The sequence below is a fragment of the Salmo salar genome, chromosome 04 (genome assembly GCF_965601325.2).
Source record: "Salmo salar chromosome 04, fSalSal1, whole genome shotgun sequence".
NCBI lineage: Eukaryota > Metazoa > Chordata > Actinopteri > Salmoniformes > Salmonidae > Salmo > Salmo salar.
Window position 1 is genome coordinate 47193280 of NC_138294.1, and position 12200 is coordinate 47205479.

The window sequence follows — 12200 nt, forward strand, 5'->3', positions numbered from 1 at the left end:
GTCCACTATGGTTATAGACCGTAAGACTGGCAGGGTCCAGGAACTGTGAGGGAACTGTAAATCAAATAGTCAACACATTTATGCAGCATGATATTGATAGCATTTAAATGAAACCTGGTATTGTGAAACTATTTCCAACTGAGTGTTAATCGATGTAGGTCTAATTCTTGTAAGAAATAACACAGAAATAATTGTGAAGGTATACAGGTATTGTTACTGTATGTCTATATGTAATGTGCACACCTCTGGGAAGTAGCACATGTAAATAAAGTTATAACTAGCAAAATTAGGAGGAATATGTTTTAGCCATTCAGACTTGAGAGTGGTAGATAAAAAGAGATAGATGTAGAAATATAATCCACCCTTCCTCCTGTCTCTCGCTGAGCTAGTTTGGTCTATGAAACAAAATACCAACTGTGTCTGCCTCTCTCTCCCTGTCTCCTCCCCCAGAGCTGCTGCCTTCATTAATATGCCACCTCCCAGCCAATGGACTGAGCAAGGCGGATGACATCATGAGCTAGGGAACAGTGAGCAGCCAGTGAAGCATCCGCCTGCCGAACAAGCCTGAGTTTAGGGTCAGGAACCGGTCTGACAAGAGAATGGCAATCCTGCCTGTGAACTGTCAATAGGACTGTACAGTTAAGGATGAACCTACCAGAACACTGGATCCAAAGGCGACACACCGAACAAGAGAATGTCAAGACATATTTCAGGTAATCCCTTGTCTGTGTATGCGATAGGATATGTGGATATGAGAGGGAGGTGGACTGTGCATGTGGGGGGTGCTTTCTAGCCTTATTTCCTTCATCCCTGCATTCTGCCTTGCTGGAGAGGAGGAGGAGGAGAAGGCAGCTGTGTTTATCTACGTTGTGTCTTATCACAGAGAGAGAGGAAATGGATGCCTGCATCTGTGTGGATTGGCTTTCAATGCCATTACTGGCCAGCTCAATGTTATCAACCCGCCATCCCCTCCCTCCTTTCCTGGATTTTATGGACCCCCCCACCCTTGTGTTTCCAAAAAAGCATCTTTGTTGATGTGAGAGCCTGAATCAGTGGCATTTGTTAGAGCCGTGTGTGTGTGTGTGTGTGTGTGTGTGTGTGTGTGTGTGTGTGTGTGTGTGTGTGTGTGTGTGTGTGTGTGTGTGTGCCAGCCCTGTAGCAAAGCAGCAGCTGCAGTGGCAACACGGTAACAAAAAGAGGAAATGCTATTTTGGGTGCTAAGGTGCAAGACTGTTCGAGGCTTTGCGAAGCTGTGCGAAGCTGTGCGAAACTGTGCGAAGCTCGCGGATGGATCTGAGCAGTAGATGCTGTGGATGGGGATGGGGAGTGATGGATGGTTATTATGTGCAAAGGGATGGCCCTTTGTTATCTCTGGGCTGTTGCCTCTGGGCCCACTGTTTTAGAGAGAGATTTTTTTGAGATGATTGATTTTTTTCCTCTCTCCACACATAGACACAGAGAGCTGTGTGTGACGAGGCTCTGTCTGTCTCCTGGTTTAAACATGTATGTGTGGAGTTCTTTCATGGCGGCCCTGCCGGCTGTGGTGACACAGGGCGATATACAGCGTCTGGTCACCTGACAGCGATGGGGATGGGGGCGGGGGGCTGCTCCTGTGGGAGCCTAGCGATCCTGCCTCAGTGAGGGAGGGAGTGGGATTGGGTCAGTCAGTCATCTATCCATTCTATCCATCACAATCGGCTGCTGTTCATTTACACGCTGGTGTCAGGGCAAGATAGAGTAGGGCTGAGAGGACGGGTGAGAGATTCCACCTCTTCCTGGACGCACAGTCATCCCCATGTTTGTGTGAAGCACAACCTTCTGGGAAAGCTGTTCTCTTTTAAAAAAGGATGCTGGGAAGGCATCTGGGTGACGGTGGAGTGAGGAAGAGGAGGATGTGGGAATGGGTGCTAATCCATGTGTGTGTTGGGCTGTAGTGATGATGCAGACATCAGGAGTGTTACATCTATTCAATATCCACCCGAACACCTGCTCCATCTCTCTCTGCTCCTCACTGACAACAATTACACAGAACTAGCACAGCCTCTAGCCCTCACATACCCTCATTGTTGCTATCAGCATGGCCCATAAAATGAGGAACCACTTCAGCTATTAAGAGGAGCTCTTCTTTTTTTGTGTGTGTGAAAGGTGCAAGTTCTCTCACCGCAAGTAAACATAGATCCAGCAGGCCATTCTAATTCCCTCTGTTTTCTTTAACCTATTCATGTAGAGGCATATAAACACTATGATTATACCAGCTATTTATCTACAGTATTGTCTAGGGAAACTGAAGACCTCTTGTTACAGTTGTCCTTAGGTGGTTGCTGGGTGACAGACAGACAGACAGACAGACAGACAGACAGACAGACAGACAGACAGACAGACAGACAGACAGACAGACAGACAGACAGACAGACAGACAGACAGACAGTGTTGTTGGTGTGTGACAGAGGGAGAACAGACCGGAGGGGAGGCTGTGTAATAGTCCTTCAGAGAGGTTGTGTGTGTGTGTGTCTGTATCCACACCTTCCACTGTAGTGTTGGTCTGGAGTCACAGGGTGTTTCTCAGTTTGCATGCTACCGTGCTCCACACGCTTATGCTCCTGGTACAGTCTCCGAGGACGTTCTCTTGTGGAGAACGCATAAAACAATACATTTGAGAAGCACTCGTATTCTCCCTACTGTATTATCTCACTCTGCAGCTCCCATTCACTGAACCTTCTTCCAGCCTGGACAATGGCAACAATAGAGACGAAACAAAATATGCACAAAGCAAACGTTTCACAGAATAATTTTCAGCTAGCTATATGTGAATCGTAATAATCTAGCTAGCTTGCTAGTTAAACAGGCTAAAATGACCTAAAACTAATGTTATGCAAGGTAAATGTCAATTCTTCATGGGTAGCTAGCTAGCTAACTGTCAAAGCTAGCCAGTTAGCCCTATTGACTTACTATGGCTTGCGATCTACGCTCACTACAGTGCGTATTGTAGGCAGGTAAACATGCCGAAATTAACACAGCATGTATTTATTACCGTATCAAGATAAAATATTGTAGTCAGGCAACCTATGACATGTGAATGAGAATCATTTAATTCCGAAGTCAAAGTTTATTTTCTCTCGGTTCAGCTCAAATATTGGCTACCATTGAATTCGAAGAAATGTAGCGTAATTCTTTTTACCTGGTTGCGTCATTTGTCCGTGCATACTTTCCAGTAAAGCTTTTGTTGATGCATGCTTAAAAATATGTACAAATGGAGAACACGTTCGCATACTTTGATTTGGACCCGTACTCTGACCCTCCCGTGCTCCAATTTGTGTGCTCAGAGCCCAGTAGTATGTATTTTGAGAAACTCCCACAGTGTCTGATCCCAGGGAAATGCTGTAAATTACATATGTATTTGTATTTTGAAAGATGAGACGTTGATGATTATAATAAATGGCGCTTTGATGTCATATAAGCAAGCCAAACACCCGCGAGTCTAAATGAGCACTTCACATTTTCATATGTAATATAGTGTCAACGTTTACGATCACTATGTTTAATGTACAGTTACAAGATGACATGGCGTCATACCCTAGGTTGTCCTGACCAGAATGAGACAATGTTTGTTCAATTGTGATGAAAATTTGCCATGGAACAAGCATCGGAATGCACTTATGACTCCATTCTATGCACACCAAAATTACAATCTGCTTCTCTGAATTGCCTTGTGAAAGCCTAACAATGTAAGATCATATTTTATAATTTAGCTAGTCATGTTGGCAATAGAACACGATTACAAATTATGCCCATCTGACTCAGATTGCGATTTATAATGGAACGTTTTTGGATTGAATAAAGAACAACAGTAATTGTGTAAAGGCAGGGATGTAGTGCTGTGTTCCAAACAGAACAACTGCAAGTGTGCTTGCTGTAGTTCCTCAACGGCACCGCTAGGAGAGCTAAAAAAATGCACCTTATACTTTTATAACTCTTCTTTCGTTTTAATTTATAGGATTCAGATAATATTCAATAAATATAGTACCCAACATCCTATTTGGACTAAACTTCTTCCTACCAATGAGTAAGACATGAGGAATCCCCCCACAAAAATGTCAAAAGCCACCCACTTACCCCTAACACCCCATGCCAATCCCACCCTAACAACCAGTATACAGTATCAGTTCTCTATATTTGACAAGCAGTATGAAGCTGTGGCTTGGAGTATTGCTTCTCCATACTATGTCATGTATTCCTTGTGAATCTGGTGATGTTTTTTCGCTTGCATTATTTGCCATGTAGTGTGAACGTACCAGGTATTGGCCACTAAATGCAGCTGTTCCTGCTATACCGTCACAATATTTGATCCGTTGTGCTGGTCTCTTGTCTTTATTAAATAGATCACATTTCCTTTGCAACCTTGGTTAGAAAAACAATAGATTTGTCTCATTATGAAAATAAATGGTATGGTCCTCCTCACAATTCAAGCTAGTCCTCCATGAAATGACATGGAATGTTTCACAAGCTCTAGTATGTCAATGCTTTATATTTTACCCTAGTGTGAATAAATCCAAAAGCCATGGCTAATAATAATTTGTTTGACTGGTGTAGATCTGAATAATCATGCAAGAGCATGGCTTTCCTTTGCAGAGTAGAAGGACAAACAGTGATGAGGGGAGAATTTGTGTGTGTGTGTGTGCACATGTGTGCACGTGTATGACAGAGAGGGCTGTCATTATTGAAGAGTAGGACTGTGCGTGGTGCTGCTGAGGCTTATCCCCACAGGAGGGAGGCTGTGTAAACGGGGGCTTGATGAGGAGCTGGGTGTAGAGGAGTACACTGACAGTTTCTGCTTTGTGCTCAAGCCCAGGCTAGTGATCACTGAGCAGCAGTGACTATTTCCATCCAAATAAACACAACTTCTCCTGACACTAGAATAACAAGGCCCAGTGTTGCAGCTGTACAAAAAAAGTCCACTCTCTGGCTCAGGATGCAACACCTGTGATTGGATAAGGAGGTTGCAGGACACCTGTGATTGGATGAGGAGGTGGCAGGACAAGAATGGTGGTGGTTAACCTCCTGGAGGCAGAAGAGAGGAGACTGGCTGTTCACTTCACTTCCCCCGTGCAGCTCAATGTGTCTCACCCTCATTGACCCCTCACACCTCCAGGCCTGACTGAACACATTAACCACGTACTGTATGCTCCTCGTGACTTAAGACACAATTAATTCAGTAGTCTCTCGGACCAACAGAGGCAACCAGATTTAGATCAGAACATATCAAATTTTTTAGGTCAGTTATACGAGTGAAATAAGAGATGAGATCAGAATAAGAGCCGTGTGTATACTAGTCTATTCATAAATAAACAGGCTTGTCCGACCTAGCCTACTGGTGGGCTGTGGCCTGGCTGCTTGTCCAATCAGGGTTGTGTTGTGTGTGTGTGTGCTGTATAGCGCTGTGTTCAGTTTGCTGTGCTACCTCAGGACAGGACAGTATGGGGGTTGGTCGGTGAATGTAACCCAACACATGGGGCTTCTCTTACATCACCTCAGCCAACTGCTAACAAAAGCTCCAGAAGACCCAGCGCCTTGTCTCTGCCTGCTGCCTGTCAGCTGGCCATCTGAAATGTGATATTACATACAAATAGGCCTACAACCGTCTGCTTAGGATAGTAACGCAAAGCCTTATAACACTCTGGTGCTGACGACTGTTGGGCAGTGGGCAAAGTGCTCTGCCAGAGTGGAGTAGGTTAGTAGCGCTTTGGGCAGAGTGTAGTAGTGAAATGGCCTAGTCTTAAGAAGTGTGCTGTGCTCCAGTGGTGTAGTATAGTGTGTTGTGCTCCAGTGGTGTAGTATAGTGTGCTGTGCTCCAGTGTTGTAGTATAGTGTGTTGTGCTCCAGTGTTGTAGTATAGTGTGCTGTGCCACCAGTGTTGTAGTATAGTGTGCTGTGCCCCCAGTGGTGTAGTATAGTGTGTTGTGCTCCAGTGTTGTAGTATAGTGTCTTGTGCTCCAGTGGTGTAGTATAGTGTGCTGTGCTCCAGTGTTGCAGTATAGTGTGCTGTGCTCCAGTGTTGCAGTATAGTGTGCTGTGCTCCAGTGTTGTAGTATAGTGTGCTGTGCTCCAGTGTTGCAGTGTAGTGTGCTGTGCTCCAGTGTTGCAGTATAGTGTGCTGTGCTCCAGTGTTGTAGTATAGTGTGCTTTGCCCCCAGTGTTGTAGTATAGTGTGCTTTGCCCCCAGTGGTGTAGTATAGGGTGCTGTGCCCCCAGTGGTGTAGTATAGTGTGCTGTGCTCCAGTGTTGTAGTATAGTGTGCTGTGCCCCAGTGTTGTAGTATAGTGTGCTGTGCTCCAGTGTTGTAGTATAGTGTGCTGTGCTCCAGTGTTGTAGTATAGTGTGCTGTGCCCCCAGTGGTGTAGTATAGTGTGCTGTGCTCCAGTGTTGTAGTATAGTGTGCTGTGCTCCAGTGTTGTAGTATAGTGTGTTGTGCTCCAGTGTTGTAGTATAGTGTGCTGTGCCACCAGTGTTGTAGTATAGTGTGCTGTGCCCCCAGTGGTGTAGTATAGTGTGTTGTGCTCCAGTGTTGTAGTATAGTGTCTTGTGCTCCAGTGGTGTAGTATAGTGTGCTGTGCTCCAGTGTTGCAGTATAGTGTGCTGTGCTCCAGTGTTGCAGTATAGTGTGCTGTGCTCCAGTGTTGTAGTATAGTGTGCTGTGCTCCAGTGTTGCAGTATAGTGTGCTGTGCTCCAGTGTTGCAGTATAGTGTGCTGTGCTCCAGTGTTGTAGTATAGTGTGCTTTGCCCCCAGTGTTGTAGTATAGTGTGCTTTGCCCCCAGTGGTGTAGTATAGGGTGCTGTGCCCCCAGTGGTGTAGTATAGTGTGCTGTGCTCCAGTGTTGTAGTATAGTGTGCTGTGCCCCAGTGTTGTAGTATAGTGTGCTGTGCTCCAGTGTTGTAGTATAGTGTGCTGTGCTCCAGTGTTGTAGTATAGTGTGCTGTGCCCCCAGTGGTGTAGTATAGTGTGCTGTGCTCCAGTGTTGTAGTATAGTGTGCTGTGCTCCAGTGTTGTAGTATAGTGTGCTGTGCTCCAGTGTTGTAGTATAGTGTGCTGTGCTCCAGTGGTGTAGTATAGTGTGCTGTGCCCCCAGTGGTGTAGTATAGTGTGCTGTGCTCCAGTGTTGTAGTATAGTGTGCTGTGCTCCAGTGTTGTAGTATAGTGTGCTGTGCCCCCAGTGGTGTAGTATAGTGTGCTGTGCTCCAGTGTTGTAGTATAGTGTGGTGTAGTATAGTGTGCTGTGCTCCAGTGGTGTAGTATAGTGTGCTGTGCTCCAGTGGTGTAGTATAGTGTGCTGTGCTCCAGTGTTGTAGTATAGTGTGCTGTGCTCCAGTGTTGTAGTATAGTGTGCTGTGCTCCAGTGGTGTAGTATAGTGTGCTGTGCTCCAGTGGTGTAGTATAGTGTGCTGTGCTCCAGTGTTGTAGTATAGTGTGCTGTGCCCCCAGTGGTGTAGTATAGTGTGCTGTGCCCCCAGTGGTGTAGTATAGTGTGCTGTGCCCCCAGTGGTGTAGTATAGTGTGCTGTGCCCCCAGTGGTGTAGTATAGTGTGCTGTGCTCCAGTGTTGTAGTATAGTGTGCTGTGCTCCAGTGTTGTAGTATAGTGTGATGTAGTATAGTGTGCTGTGCTCCAGTGGTGTAGTATAGTGTGTTGTGCCCCAGTGTTGTAGTATAGTGTGCTGTGCTCCAGTGTTGTAGTATAGTGTGTTGTGCTCCAGTGGTGTAGTATAGTGTGCTGTGCTCCAGTGGTGTAGTATAGTGTGCTGTGCTCCAGTGTTGTAGTATAGTGTGCTGTGCTCCAGTGTTGTAGTATAGTGTGCTGTGCTCCAGTGTTGTAGTATAGTGTGCTGTGCTCCAGTGTTGTAGTATAGTGTGCTGTGCTCCAGTGGTGTAGTATAGTGTGCTGTGCTCCAGTGGTGTAGTATAGTGTGCTGTGCCCCAGTGTTGTAGTATAGTGTGCTGTGCCCCCAGTGTTGTAGTATAGTGTGCTGTGCTCCAGTGGTGTATTATAGTGTGCTGTGCCCCCAGTGTTGTAGTATAGTGTGGTGTAGTATAGTGTGCTGTGCTCCAGTGTTGTAGTATAGTGTGCTGTGCTCCAGTGTTGTAGTATAGTGTGCTGTGCTCCAGTGTTGTAGTATAGTGTGCTGTGCCCCCAGTGTTGTAGTATAGTGTCCTGTGCTCCAGTGTTGTAGTATAGTGTGCTGTGCTCCAGTGTTGTAGTATAGGGTGCTGTGCTCCAGTGGTGTAGTATAGTGTGCTGTTCTCCAGTGTTGTAGTATAGTGTGCTGTGCTCCCAGTGTTGTAGTATAGTGTGCTGTGCTCCAGTGTTGTAGTATAGGGTGCTGTGCTCCAGTGGTGTAGTATAGTGTGCTGTGCTCCAGTGTTGTAGTATAGTGTGCTGTGCTCCCGGTGTTGTAGTATAGTGTGCTGTGCTCCCAGTGTTGTAGTATAGTGTGCTGTGCTCCAGTGTTGTAGTATAGTGTGCTGTGCTCCAGTGTTGTAGTATAGGGTGCTGTGCTCCAGTGGTGTAGTATAGTGTGCTGTTCTCCAGTGTTGTAGTATAGTGTGCTGTGCTCCCAGTGTTGTAGTATAGTGTGCTGTGCTCCAGTGTTGTAGTATAGTGTGCTGTGCTCCAGTGTTGTAGTATAGGGTGCTGTGCTCCAGTGGTGTAGTATAGTGTGCTGTGCTCCAGTGTTGTAGTATAGTGTGCTGTGCTCCCAGTGTTGTAGTATAGTGTGCTGTGCTCCAGTGTTGTAGTATAGTGTGCTGTGCTCCAGTGTTGTTGTATAGTGTGCTGTGCTCCAGTGTTGTAGTTTAGGGTGCTGTGCTCCAGTGTTGTAGTGTGTGGAGCTGTAGTGTTGTGGTGCTAGGTGATATCAAGGCCATGGTCTGTGTACTGGATTAGCATGGAGGATTGAGAGCCATCTGGCCATTTTGCCTGAGAGAAGTGGGGGTAGAGGGAGGGTGTAGGATGCACACTCACACATTGACCCCCCCCAATCTTCATGCTCTCTGTCTGTTGCTGGTGGTTGGTGTGTGTTCACGTGCATGTCTGGGTGTGTTTGTGGTTTGTTGTACATTCATCTACAGTACCTACCTGCCACCCCTCTTTGTGTCATGCAAAGATAGTGCCTACAGTCTATGGTGTCTTTGAGGACAGGGCATGTTTAGTAAAGATCAGTCATCGGCCGCCATGGGAACCTGTGCAGCTTTAACCAATATCACATTTTACCAAACCATATCGGCCACACTGTGGTCAGACTACAAGCCTGCGAGGAGAGGACCGTTTGCATAGCACCTCACAGATGTAACCATGCCACCACCAGACTACTAGCTAACCATGCTATTCCGAAGCTCCCTTTTCATTTAAAAAACTACAATGATTGTTTCCTCTCATCGTGGTATTATGGGGAGGACTGGTGGCAGAGAAAAGTGGTGCTGGCCAATGACAGTATGGGGTTAATGAAGGATCGGCCCCAATCTGTTCCTGTACTACAGCAGGCCAGGCTGCGCGTGTCTGTCTGATCCCGATGACTGACTGACTGACTGACTGACTACGACGGCTTATATGGCGAGAGAGGGAAAGACTCCCATTAGCTTTAGGTCCACTCCACAAGACTTACTTTCATCCACCGACTGCCATGCGATTATATATACTACTACCACTAATAATAGACACAGCAACACATAGCACTCAAAATACCACAACAGTACTACTTTTAGGGTAACTTCTGTTACTAATACTGACATAAGACATATTAACACCATTCAATTAAAATGTGATGTTTCTAAACCGTAGCTAGCTCGTTGGTTAAGTAACCGATAATCAACGAGGGGCTACGTGTTCTATGGAAAATAATGAACGGCGTGGACCACAACGCGCTAGTGGAGTGGAACTGACATTACACAAAGTTGCATTATTTTCCAGAGAATGCATAGAGCCCCGAGTTGATTATCCCTTTTATACCATGGCAATAATTTAACACATTTGCCACTAGGAATGTGTTCATTTGCCAGTAGAAATGTTCAACATCCACTGAAGTAGCAAGCTATTTTAATATAGCTACAGTAGTTGCCTTGGTAACCAAACAAACAGACATGTTAGTTTAGCTAGCTAACCAAACCATCAATCCTAGCTTGCTATTATGAGAATCTAATTCAACAATACCAATATTTTTTTCAATTCGACTTTTGCTTTCAAAAGCAGCTCAAAGAAAACATGTAAGAATTAACTATAGCCATTGAATTCTACTGTGCCGATATACTGTGCATTATAGCAAAAAATGTAATATTCTCACTTTATGGTCCTCTGTAGCTCAGTTGGTAGAGCATGGTGTTTGGAACGCCAGGATAGTAGATAAAAAAAAACAGGAACCTTCCCGCTAGCCATGATTAGCTGAGATAATGGATTAGCTGGACATGCCATGTAGCATGCTTCTGTCTATAACATGACCTGCTAAGTATGTGTGGATAATCCTGTCTACCGTGCCTTTTTTTGAAAGATATCATGAAGAACTGAAAAAGTTTGGCTACTGCTCTCAACATTGCTGCCCTGAAGTTAATAACGCTATCGACAAAGCTAAGTGGGAAAACGTTGTGATGGAATTCTTTCTGAAGGATGATCGTGCCATGCTGACTCTCTCTGACTATGAAAATGAATCAAAGAGGAAATCCCTGATTTAGGTAAAAATCATTTTCATTGAACCAGACATTGTTAGGGAAAAAACTGTGTCGTTGTCACAAAAGAAGTTGACCAAGTTTTGAAATCAGTGAAATGCCCAGTGGAAGCAGAGAGATGAATTCCAAATGCAGAAAGAGTTCTAAAAGAGAACACAAAAAGAAGACTACTGTATAAACCACATTTCTCTGGATAACATCTTCAAACTAAGGGCAACCATGGCATCCATGACAGAGGGAGAAGCGTTCATCCATATATACACGGGTAAGAGTCTAGCTACATTTTCAGATATTATAGTTTCTAATTTTGTCAGAAAGTTGTTTTCATTGGAAGTTAAAGCGTACTGTTAACTCGCTCGCTAGCTAACTTCAGCTTGTGGCTCTTTAGCTAATATAACTGTATCCTGTGCATGTGACATATACACTTTAGATTTTATGTGTGTTTACCATAGATGGTAATGTGAAGAACAACATGACCTGCACCAAAGTCAGATTAGGATATAGGACAAGATCAAGTTTATTTTTACTATTACTTTTTGCTAGTACTTTCACTCATTTTTGTCATGGAATCTTTGGTTGTTTACTACACTGTGAATCCTTAAAGAGATGGGTGGGGCTAAGGCTTAAGAGGGTGTAAATGATGCTGAATGTGTGTAAACAAACAAGAGCTCTCCAGTATGTGTACCAAAACATTCACGGGCCATTTTCTCAAAAGTTTATTAACTTTCAAAGCATAATTACTTTCTCATTGTTCCTCAACTGCAGTGTATGATATACCATTTTCTAGCTTGGAGTCGCTACTTTTATCCAATGTAAAAAACACAATTTCAAATTTTGCTACATAGCACCGAATCCCGGTGGTGGGTCACATATTAGATTGGCGGTCATTTACCAGCATTTCGATTAGAAATTCGACTTTACTGAATTGGCTGGGCTCCTAGTCAGACTCAGGAAGCATGAATACCATCTACCACTTCCGAGTATATCACTCGCTAATGTTCAGTCCCTGGAAAATAAAGTAGACGGGCTCAGGGCGAGGATCTCCTTCCAGAGAGACACCAGTGACTGTAACATACTCTTTTACGGAATCATGGCTCTCTCCAGATATACTGTCAGCCAGTGGGATTCACCGTCCAATGTGCGGACAGGATGAAATAACTCTACAGGGGAAAGGAAAGGTGGAGGTGTATGTTGCATGATTAACTACCCATGGTGTGGTTGTGATAATGTACAGAAATTCAAGTTATTTTGTTCTCCCGATCTGGAATACCTCACCATCAAATGCATTACCCCTCCAGGTGTTAGTACGAAGCCGAGGAAGTTTACCGAGGTTACATTGAAGGCACTCTTTTCAGTCTTCACATAAGGAGCTGTTGAAGAACCTTGTACACATGCTGTATGTGTTCCTTCAGGGAGTAGGAGTAGATCAGGATGTCATCAATATAGACTATGAGAAAGCAGTTGAACATATCCTGGAAAACATTGTTCATAAA

The 12200-nt window shown here is 44.7% G+C and overlaps 1 protein-coding gene across 2 annotated transcripts in view; it reads left to right on the forward strand.

Moving 5' to 3' along the window:
- The first annotated feature begins 493 nt into the window (after positions 1-493).
- Positions 494-12200, forward strand: part of LOC106603108 (serine/threonine-protein kinase PAK 3) — a 59471-nt gene continuing 47764 nt past the window's right edge. The window contains exon 1 of one of the 2 annotated variants that reach the window (XM_082974477.1): positions 494-713. The gene's annotated coding sequence lies outside the window, so the exon portion shown is untranslated. The remainder of the gene's footprint in view (positions 714-12200) is intronic. The other variant, XM_014196337.3, reaches the window with a different exon arrangement.